At 39.4% G+C, this 12,094-nt stretch overlaps 1 long non-coding RNA gene across 2 annotated transcripts in view; it reads left to right on the top strand.

Annotated features, from left to right (window-relative positions):
- LOC115612166 overlaps window positions 1–4,659 on the top strand; it is a 35,526-nt gene extending 30,867 nt beyond the window's left edge. For both annotated transcript variants that reach the window (XR_003992904.1, XR_003992903.1), the window contains one exon: window positions 305–4,659. This is a non-coding gene — a long non-coding RNA (uncharacterized LOC115612166). The remainder of the gene's footprint in view (window positions 1–304) is intronic.
- The last annotated feature ends 7,435 nt before the right edge of the window (window positions 4,660–12,094 follow it).

A 12,094-nucleotide genomic window follows, 5' to 3' on the forward strand; every position in this document is an offset into this window, starting at 1 on the left:
GATTACATTAGCTCTGTTCTTGCAGCTTCACAATGGGAGCTCATGTTGAGTTGCTGGTCCATTATGGCCCATAAATCCCTGTAAAGCCAAGGCATTCCAAGGCACTGTACCCCATTTTTTTTGGGTGAAATTCCTTTGTATTGGTGTATAACTGTGCATTCAGCTCTCCTAAAAGGCTTATTTTTCCAATGGGTCAAGCTTGTGAAGAGATTTCCTCTTCCTTGATCTCATCATTATATACTACTCAAGAAATCTTTCTGTCATCCTCTGATCTTAGCATGGCGATTTTTATTTGCACTTCCAGATCACTGCTGGGAATACTGAACACCATTGGACCTAGTGCTGGTGCCTGCTGGATACCATTAGAAACAATTCAATATTAATTTTCTTTGTAATGTACCTTTTGATGATCTGCTGGCCAGCTCTTAATTGAAATTGTGAACATTGATGCTATGTAGTAATTTTTTTTCTTAATAAAAGTATTTGAAAACTTTCATTATGCACCTATCAATTAAACAAACAGAAAATAAGCACCCCTTAAGTGAAAAATAATCAGTGGACCAGGTAGAAAACAAACGCCCAGGATTAATATTCTTCACTTTTCTTTGCACATGAAAATTATTTTCACTTTTTCAAAACATTTCATATATAAATAATACTGTTCATGTTTCAAAACTGAAGGGATTCTGATTTGCCTGACGTATCTATCTTAAAATGTTTAGGGACTTTCTGAATTTATTGAGATCGCCGTTAGGAAGTTTACAGAACTGATGCCAGCACTGGTGCATTCAATTTCTTCAGCTGTTTTTAACACATTTTGCTAACAGTTTATCTCTCAGATAAGGTAATGTATGTTCTGTAATTTGCCACAAAACATAAAATTCATAAAACTGGAAAAAAGATTCCGAACTTTGGCAGACATGCCTTGTATTCATTTCTGTTTGTAAAAGGCAGAGCATTGCATCTGCTATGTTGACAGACAAAGGTACATTCACAATACTCTTGAAACATTACTAATGCACTGAAGCTGTTTGAGTTTTTCCAAGTAAAGATAAAGAAGGGAATGAGCTTTGAGAGGAGAAGACTAACTTAAAATGTCACCCTTTCTTTTTGTGGACCCTTTTGCTTTCCAGAAAAAAGTTCTGGTGAAATTTATGAAAAAGAAGTTTCCAAGAAGTTCATTCTTTTTTAAACAAATCTAAGGCTTTTGGATTTATTGGACTTTTCTGTCTTTGTATAGATTGAATATCACAGCTAATAGCACAGTAATAATTACATGTCATTCTCTTTATCCTCTTTGTGCACTGACAATTGACAAAGGTGTCTCATTTCACACATCATTTGTGACGTCCTGTGGTAATACTGTGTGTTTTGGGAATAGCTGTTGAATGTAGTCATTAATCTCCATTTTGAGATGTGTAGTGCCAGAATCTGGACCCAATTCTGTAACAATTCTAAGCACAGGTGAAGTCAATGGGCTAGCAAAACTATGCTCAGAACCCAAGAGGAAGAGTAAGACAACTTTAAACTGTATTACAGGACTACAGGATTTCCCAGTCCTGCAGCGGGGCTGCACTGGCCACAGCCCAGTATAGGGAAACAAGTTAATTCTTACTGAGGCAAAGCAGCCACAGATCCAGTCCCAACTTCAACACAGAGACAGCTTGTGAAATTGAAAAAGAGGAATAAAATAAAAAGTACTATACGTGCCTGAGAAATCTTATCAACCCTGGCAGAGATATTTATTGCTTGCTGATGACTGAGAATCTTGTCTTGCCCAGGGACTAGTTGCAAGTTACTAATGGAGTAAAAATGTAGGGTGAGCAGTGAATGACAGTCTATGGCTGATTACTCCTATGTTATGCTTTGGGAATGGCAGCCAGAAATGTGCAGCTCATTCTGCCTTTAGAATTAAAGGCACCTGATTACAATCTCATTTTGTTAAAATACAGTGCTAATGACCTGCTTGTGCAGTAGCTGGATACCATATCAACTGCCATATAAGCTAAGTTTTTTCATTTTAACAATCCTAGTTACAGTATCCAACTGCCTGTGCATAAACATTCGCCAGTTGTTGCTGTGCGTCACTGGAGAGAAGGGATGCAGCAGTTTCCACTAGGCAGGGAAAGCCAGTGGAAGATAAACTTTGTACTAAGATGTCCTATCTCACATTAGAAGAGCTGTTTTGAGTAGTTTATAAAAACAGGTCTTTTAAAAATCCAACCATGCTTGCTCAGGTCAGACTCTATGGCATATCAACAGAGGTTAAGTCCTGTTTTCTCAGTGATCTCTTCCTTAGAGTTCTTTTTAATTTTTGTAATCTTTTTTTGCTGGTACTCAGCTGTTTGCACCTTTGAATTTTTTCTATAGCTAGTCTACATCTTCATTTTGCACAAGTTATAGATCATCTTCCAAACCTTTGTTAGTAAATGTATGTATACACATCTTCTCACTACTTGCAAAATCTTTTTTTGTATTAAGGGTTACTTCTGTTATCTTCCAACAACCTTGCTGACAGCAACTGTATTGTTAAATACAAGGGTACCTTGTTTTTTTCCCCTACGTATGCCTTTCATTCAACAGATCCCAAACTAAGCAAGTGCGTGGGTGACATACATTGACGTTTGCTATTATTCAATCTTATTCCATGAAATCCTCTTCAGGAAACTGTACATTTAAATCTGTTAATTATAGCAATGTCTATACTATTAAACATTTATCTGAAAGGAGTTCTCTGAAAGCACAGAAATGAAGATAGCTTTCTAAGTAACTGTTTTTTTGGTATACAGCAGGGACAAGCATTATACCAAGCCACATTTTTCACATGGCGTTAGATGGCTCCAGTGTTTTATACGTTTGGTTTTTCTCCTACATGTCTGATGCAATCTATTACATGTGTAATTCTGAGTATGTTCTTTCTTCAAAAGTGAATTTCAATAATTCTTTCACTGTGGTTGATACTGTGGCAGGGCCCATCCCTCTAAATCTATGTAACTGGCATTTTCTCCAAGTGCATTTTCTCCTCTTGTCTCCCCAGGTCTCTGCCAGTTGTCTTCAATAGCCTTTCATATGAAGTAGCACTACTATAAGCTGTTGTGTCAAAAATCAGATAGGATCTTAAAGAAAGCAAAGTGTATATCAATCTATTCACACTCAGGTGGTATTCAGAGTCTATCAAGAGGAGAATAAGGTCTGTAATTGTTATTTTTAAGAAGCATGGAGGGCATCCAGAAGAGTTGAAGTGGGAGCCCTTTCAAGTATATACCCCGAAGAAGCAAAAGGAGTAGTAATAAACCTAAACTTTTCCCTGTAAAGTGGAAGACTGTTGGAAGGATGGACTCATTAGCTAGGTGCTGGGTGCCAAGTCATTCTCTATTTCCTTCTTATTACTTCCAGGCCGTGACTGTGTTCTAACTATATCCCAGATCAGAACTTTACCTGAGAATATTAGTGAGTTGAAAAAGAAACCCGTAAAACAGTTATGGTCCCAATGTCAGTATGAAAATCAAGACCATGATTTTTTAACTGCTCCATTAAACAGTTATGTCAGTTGTAATTTCTGCTTCTTGGAAATGTCCAGCATTCAAAGAGCTCTCCACAAGTCCACATTCAGCTGTGCTGGATTGAAAAAGAAACCTAAAAACAAAAAACCAAACAAAACAGAAAAAAGCTCTGATTACTTGAGGAGAAGCCACCTCGCTCCCCAATCTCTGCTAAGTCCTGATCTGGGTTCAGGTTTACTCATACAAGTTGGCACTAGTCCTTAAGTTTTTTGCCAGATGTGTGTAGACAATGTATTTGGTATCACTGCTGTCTCCTCCTTCTCTAACTCTCCAAAGAGAGTCTGCTGGTGACTTCTTCAGTCATTAGACAGCCGAAGGATTCTCTGGCTCTGTCCTCAGGAGCAGTGCAACAGAACAAGGGCAAGCTACCACAGACTACTGCTTTTATTCCTCTCAACACCACAAATTAAAACAAGAATATGAAAAACCCATATGACTTCATCCTTCAGACCACAAGTGAAGCTGAGTCAGCAAGTGGTGAAGAAAACTGCATGTATTTATAGTGAATGAGCAATTATTTCTTTTTCATGAAATGTTTGTAGCTAATCAACTCAAATAGCTGCCTATCTAATAAATACAAGCTGCATATAATCCTGCCAAACAAGTGCGCTTGAATGGTATATTTGGCAGCGCTGAACAACTCTCAAGGCATATTAGTTTTTCACTTTTTGAGTCAATAGGTTAAGATCTGAGTAAGATTAAAAACTACATTTTGATCTTTTGTTTCATAGTGTGTGCTGCTTTTATTCATACCCAAGTTTAGTTCCACTGATTTCTGCAGAGGTAATGGTGGCAGGAACTGCTGAACCCAAAGCTAGCACTTAACTCTTTTTTTTTAAACATCCTAATTATGTTCCAAAGCTTGTCTTTGACTTCTTTTTTTTTTCTTCCTCACACTTTTTAAACATATCAAACGGGTTCAGCTTGAATCTGTTTCAGTTTGAAATTCACAGAAATCCAGCAACTGTATTTGTACATGTAAGATAAATTCTAAGAACAACCTCTGAGCATTTTTTTGATGTTTATTGTATAAATGAGAGTCTATTTGGTACACTTCACAAACGCCCGTAGTATGGGGAACAAACAAGAGGAATTAGAGATGTGTGCAAGGCTATGGGAATATGATGTCATTGGTATCACAGAAACATGGTGGGATGGCTCCTATGACTGGAATGTTGGAATGGAAGGTTACAGGCTGTTTAGAAAAGACAGGCCAGGCAGATGGGGAGGGGGTGTTGCTATCTAGGTCAGTGATAGGCTAGAGAGTATGGAACTCTGTCTGGGGACGGGTGATGAGGTAACAGAGTGTTTGTGGGTCAGGATCAAAGGGAAAACAGCAACGGGGGACATTACGGTGGGGATCTGTTACAGGCCGCCTGATCAAGAGGACTCTGTGGATGAAGCGCTCTACAGACAGATAGGAGCAGCCTCACGCTCGCAGGCCCTGGTCCTCATGGGGGACTTCAACCACCCTGACATCTGTTGGAGGGACGGTACGGCCCGGCACAAGCAATCCAGGAGGTTCCTCGATTGTGTGGAAGACAACTTCCTCTTTCAAGCAGTAGAGGAGCTGACGAGGAGAGGTGCCATGCTGGACCTTGTGCTCACCAACAGGGAGGGACTGGTTGGAAATGTAATGCTCCAGAGCAGCCTTGGCTCTAGTGATCAAGAGATGGTTGAGTTTGAGATCCTCAGGACAGTGAGAAGAGCATGCAGCAAGCTCGCTGCCCTGGACTTCAAGAAAGCAGACTTTGGCCTCTTCAGGAACCTCCTTAGTAAGGTTTCATGGGATACAGTCCTAAAGGGCAGGGGGGCCCAAGACTGCTGGTCGGTATTCAAGGATCACTTGCTACGTGCTCAAGAGTGTTGCATCCCGACTAGAAGAAAGTGCAGCAGGAGGGCCAGGAGACCTCCATGGATGGACAAGGAGCTGCTGAGGAAACTTAGAGGGAAAAAAGAAGCTTATAGAAGGTGGAAGCGAGGACAGGCGGCCTGGGAAGAATATAGGAGCATTGCCCGAGAAGCTAGGGACCAGGTTAGGAAAGCTAAGGCCCAGCTAGAATTAAGTTTGGCAAGGGATGTAAAAGATAACAGGAAAGGATTCTATAGATACGTAGCAAATAAAAGACAGGCTAGGGACAATGTGGGCCCTCTCCAGAAGCTATCAGGAGAACTGGCTACCATGGATGTGGAGAAGGCTGAGGTTCTTAATGACTTCTTTGCCTCAGTCTTCACCAGCAAATGCTCTGACCACACCACGGAAATCTTGGAAAGCAAATGCAGGGACTGTGAGAATGAAGACCTTAGGCCCACTGTAGGAGAGGATCAGGTTCGAGACCATCTTAAGAACCTGAACATGCACAAGTCCATGGGACCTGATGAAATCCATCCACGGGTCCTGAAGGAGCTGGCGAATGAAGTTGCTAAACCACTGTCCATCATATTTGAAAAATCCTGGCAGTCAGGTGAAGTTCCCAATGACTGGAAGAAGGGTAATATAACCCCCATTTTCAAGAAGGGGAAGGTGGAAGACCCGGGGAACTACAGACCAGTCAGTCTCACCTCTGTGCCTGGCAAAATCTTGGAACAGTTTCTCCTGGAAAGCATGCTAAGGCACATGAAAAACAACGAGGTGGTTGGTGACAGCCAACATGGCTTCACTAAGGGGAAATCCTGCCTGACCAATTTGGTGGCCTTCTATGATGGAGCCACGGAACTGATGGACAGGGGCAGAGCAGTTGACGTCATCTACCTGGACTTGTGCAAAGCGTTTGACACTGTCCCGCACGACATCCTTGTCTCTAAATTGGAGAGACATCAATTTGATAGATGGACCACTCGGTGGATAAAAAACTGGCTCGATGGCCGCACGCAAAGAGTTGTGGTAAATGGCTCGATGTCCAGTTGGAAACCTGTAACGAGTGGTGTCCCTCAGGGATCGGTGTTGGGACCGGTCCTGTTCAACATCTTTGTCGGCGACATGGACAGTGGGATTGAGTGCGCCCTCAGCAAGTTTGCTGATGACACCAAGCTGTGTGGTTCAGTTGATACGCTGGAGGGAAGGGATGCCATCCAGAGGGACCTTGACACGCTTGTGAGGTGGGCCGATGCCAACCTTATGAAGTTTAACCAAGCCAAGTGTAAGGTCCTACACCTGGGTCGGGGCGATACCAGGCACTGCTACAGGTTGGGCGGAGAAGAGATTCAGAGCAGCCCTGCAGAAAAGGACTTGGGGGTGTTGGTTGACAAGAAGCTTAACATGAGCTGGCAGTGTGCGCTTGCAGCCCAGAAAGCCAACCGTATCCTGGGCTGCATCAAAAGAAGCGTGACCAGCAGGTCAAAGGAGGTGATCCTGCCCCTCTACTCTGCTCTTGTGAGACCTCACTTGGAGTACTGTGTACAGTTCTGGTGTCCTCAACATAAAAAGGACATGGAGCTGTTGGAGCGAGTCCAGAGGAGGGCCACGAGGATGATAAGAGGGCTGGAGCACCTCCCGTATGAAGACAGGCTGAGAGAGTTGGGGCTGTTCAGCCTGGAGAAGAGAAGGCTGCGTGGTGACCTCATAGCAGCCTTCCAGTATCTGAAGGGGGTCTACAAGGATGCTGGGGAAGGACTCTTCATTAGGTACTGTAGTGGTAGGGCAAGGGGTAATGGGTTCAAACTTCAACAGGGGAAGTTTAGATTAGATATAAGGAAGAAGTCCTTTACAGTGAGGGTGGTGAAGCACTGGAATGGGTTGCCCAGGGAGGTTGTGGATGCTCCATCCCTGGTGGTGTTCAAGGCCAGGTTGGACAGAGCCTTGGACCACGTGTCCCTGCCCATGGCAGGGGGGTTGGAACTAGATGATCTTAAGGTCCTTTCCAACCCTTACGATTCTATGATTCTATGATTCTATGATTCTATGATTCTAAGTGTCAGACTTCGAAATCAATATATATTTCCTGCATGACTTAAAAAACCCCAAACATATCATGTACAAAACACACTATGTATGATTTAAGGAGATTATGTTTTCAAAGGAGATTTTAAAGAAAGCATAATTTTAAAACTACCTTTTCTCCCATTTGATATTAATTACTTATTTCCTACCTTCGAACACATACCATAGACCTCTTAAACTCTGAATATCTTTGCTCTAATCACTTCATACTGCTCCATCCCTGCCTTCCTCCCAGGACCTTTATGGAGGTGCAGGTAAGCAGGCACAAAGGTTCAAAGAGCAAAGTTGGGAATAGTAAATTCTACTGACATTAACTTCTCATGAATTTCAGCACACCGATTTATCCATGTATCTCCCATTAAAATTAATGGGAATCATGTGGCTTAAACCTCTGCATACTGAGCAGTTTCCTTAGTGTACTGAAGAGTCTGCGTCTAGTTTCTGCATCCATAAACAAAATGATGATGGTGCAGTGACAATATTTCATTTAAATATCACATGCATTTGGTGTATTATAGAGCTTTGAAGAAACATTTATAAAAGCAACCTTTGAATCAGAAGTCAAAAATCCCAGGGAAAGTTTAATTTATATTGCAAATTTTGGTATGGTTTTCAACATAATAATAAAACAGACTACTGTATTTGCAATTTACCCTCTAACTGTACAATTTTTAACTTAAATAGCCACAAGGAATGCAATAAATAAAACATTTTTCAGAACAATGGTTTAAGCTTGCTCTTATGTTTTAATCATTTAAACTTATATTAAATGACAGCCTATTATGAGACCATTAACATAAACACTATTTTAAAATGAGATATCAAGCAAAGGTTAGACCTGAATAAGCTACAGCAAGAACAGGCAGAAGCTGATGAGATGACTTTCAAAGAAATAATGCTATAAACAATATTTATGATGTTATGCCCAAGCAATTTGAAAACAAAGGCTATAATTTACCTTTGAATTATAGATATATATATTTCTATGTCAATATCTAGAAGTCCACTGACTTAATAGGAAGCTATATAAGCATGAGGACATGTGCAGATAATATAGTGGGATAAATGGGTGTTCTTCTGAGTGTCTAAGTGGCACAGAGAGACTCTCAGGATGTTCCAAATACCCTCTGAATTTGTAGAATATCCAAATTCCTTCCCTTCCTCCTTTCCCCTTTTCTCCTCCACCTCATGTTAGGGTGCATTCTTCTTTTATACACCACTCGTAGCTAACTATTGTGAAGTTGTGAACTTCCTCATATGTCACTGACCTCTAGGAAAGCTCTCCAGTTGAATCCTCTTCAAGAAGCTATCTTATTTTTTAGGAAGAAGGAAGAAATTATGTTTCTTAAATTTCTGCTAAAAGACAAGCTAGAAAAGATAATCAACATTTTTCCAGTAAGGTATAAAAGATGCAATATTGACCTTCAGGAAATTTAAATTTAGTGCCTTCATTTTTGCTCATACAACATGTCACTAAATGTAAAAAAGTTGGTAAGGACTAAGGTCCACCACTGCCAAGCTGTGTACTGTCTTCACAAAGAGGTTTAATAAATGGTGCTTATAGTATATAAATTCCTGGTAAAAATATTTATTCTAAGACATATTCAAGTTCTTCAAAAGACCTTACAGGTATTAATTACACAACTTCGGTCCTCTTGTGTGGCAAAAATAGATAAGTAGGCAGGTAAACAGGGACCATTTGACTTCCATTGTAATAATTTTCTCTGGATTTGGTGTGGGTGACATAGCAGAAAGAACTGTAGTAATGAGAGTGGAGTAGAGGGGCAGAAGGACTTCCTTCGAGCTGCTGGCCATGCTCCTTTTGATGCAGCCCAGGATATGGTTGGCTTCCTGGGCTGCAAGCACACACTACTGGCTCATGTTGAGCTTCTCGTCAATCAACACCCCCAACTCCTTCTTCTTAGAACTGCTCTCAATCCAGTCTCTGCCCAGCCTGTATTTGTGCTTGGGATTTCCCTGACCTATGTGCAGGACCTTGCACGTGGCCTTGTTGAACTTCATGAGGTTTGTGCTGGCCCACCTCTCAAGGTCCTGTCAAGGTCGCTCTGGATGGCATCCCTTCCCTCCAGCATGCTGACTACACCACACCACACAGCTTGATATCGTCAGCAAACTTGCTGACTAGCAAGTCAAACTAGTATCGTTCACAAAGCACTAGGTCTTTCTTAATAGAAGAAAAAAAAAAAAAAATCAATTTTCCTCTCCTTTAACTGATAACGGCATCTATATAGAACTTGTTAAACCAAAACCAAACTAGTTTGTTTATTTTTAACTCAGGAAAGGCTGTCACTTCTTGCCATGCTCAGCAATAGTTTTGCATTTTCTGTAGTTTAAAGGGCTGAATACAGGATCAACTGCAATGAACTTTTGCTGTCTTCATGACTCATACAAAATATACCCTTAGCTATTTCAACTTTGCCTCTGTTTTGTCATTACCATAAACAGCGTGTGCACGTTGGGTTATTAGTGGTGCTGAGACGTAGCTGGTGCAGCTAATGTTTTCATAGTAGTTTGACTAGACAAGCACAACAAATATTTTCCATTATTGCTATTGTTATTTCCAATGATACCTTTACTGAGTGGATTCCCTGCTTTGAGATGCAAATGCACAGATAAATAGACTTGGTTCTGCTATTCTTAAAATTACCTGGAAATATGACAGAGGTAGTTAGGGTGGTTTATTTGTTAGATACCCTTTTTCCTGATATATTTTTCCTCCTACTGATTCCCAAATACTATGCTATAGATTATGGTTTTTAATGATCAGAAAGGATGCTGACATAAGGTATTATTGTTGAAAGCAGAAACAGATGATATCTCATCATCTTGAGACAGTTGACAAATAAATTCATTACCATCATAAGAACAAAGTCAAACACAATCTGATTCATGTGTCATAGAGGACTGTTCTGAGTTTTGTCCTAGCACGCCTTCAATTTTTGTTGCTAAAACTTTTTTTTTCTTAAATCATTGTATTTCTCAAAAAGTTCAAGATTTAAATGTCTCTCACAGTCTTCATGATCATGAAAACAAAATTAAAACTTACATAAAAAGGAAAATATAATCATGGCTTTAAATCTTATATTTAGGCATTAGCCCCAAATGTTTATTAATTATGCCCTTAAGTAACACCTCAGGATCAGAAAAGCTAAATGGGGGAAAGAATGTGAAGAAAAACAACTATTCTTCAAAAAATTAAAATTGTTCATTCAATTAAAAAGCCCTTAATAAAAGTCCATAGTTGAGTGCAAGTTGCCCACGGGAAGGTCTAATTCATGCTGGCCATTAATGAAAGCTTCGTATGACCATTAGAAAAAACTGACAAGTTATCACAGCAACCTTAGTAATGCTTGTTAACATATATAAAAAATAAAAGCTGGATACTTAGAATGCACCCCAAATTCCTCTTTTATAAGGCTAAACTTAGTAAAATGCTAATAGGTTTTCAAAGATTTCTTATTTCATCTACTGATACATTCCTGTGTATGTTTTTAAAAGCTGTACTGAAATTTCTTTCTTTTGCGGATGACAAGCTTACTGTTTGATTAAAAGTGAACCAATGTCTGGCAACGAATTTGCCATTGTAATACTTCTTTGCTCAAGTCACTTAGTATAGAGATAACGTTTTCTAAACTGGAACTTATATCAAGCATTTGTATAATTTAAATTAAATTAATGTCCAGAAATGGTTCTTGAACAAATTGAGTAAGCTCTACTTTTTTAAAAAAGAGGTTGGTGAAAACTAATAATTTTGAGAATTTACATATTAATTTCTGCATTTTTACATACTGCTTTCTGCATTTATAACACTCCAAATCTTTTGTTATATAAACAAAGTAAACATCATAATTCCTATTTGGAAAGAAAAACAATTCTGAGACACTGATACATTTTTTTAAGATGTATTCATTTCTGATGCCTCTTGTTTTTTTTATATTTTGTTTTTTTGTGGGGTTTTTTTTGTGTCTTGCTGAAAATTTGCCAGTAGGTGCTGTGAACTGCATACCATGTCACTTAAAAAGGTAGTTTTACATGTCTTAGTCAAAGTCATATAGCAGGATAGTACCAGAGTGAGAGAGAAAAATATGCTTTATTTAATTTAGAACTCTATCCTAACCACTGGATCACATTTATCTTCATATAAACCAAATCCAAAGGCTTTCATATAAAAACATTTCCACTTTTGCCAGAAGACATTTGTAAATGTTACGTAGGATGAACTGGTCTGCAGTGTTGTGTGGATGTTTTCTTAGACTATCCTAAAAAATAACTGTAGAGCAGAGCTTATTATGCAATGCCACCAAATTAATGAAGTAGTTTAGAGCAATCACTGTAAACCATTGAAAAGTAACACAACCATCAATTTTTCCATTGTGACTTAACTTTAGCAACACAGTTCATAAAAGATTTATTTATTTTGACTTTTTTACAACATCGGTAACATGTCCATTGATTTCACATGGAGACGTCAATGCAACAAATATTACAAACTTCCCAAAGCACTTATTACAAATAAATTAAAATTCTGATCTGCATCACTGTCATCTTTAACTTATATCTTGGAAAACTC

Source organism: Strigops habroptila, chromosome 1 (genome assembly GCF_004027225.2).
Source record: "Strigops habroptila isolate Jane chromosome 1, bStrHab1.2.pri, whole genome shotgun sequence".
Taxonomy (NCBI): Eukaryota; Metazoa; Chordata; class Aves; order Psittaciformes; family Psittacidae; genus Strigops; species Strigops habroptila.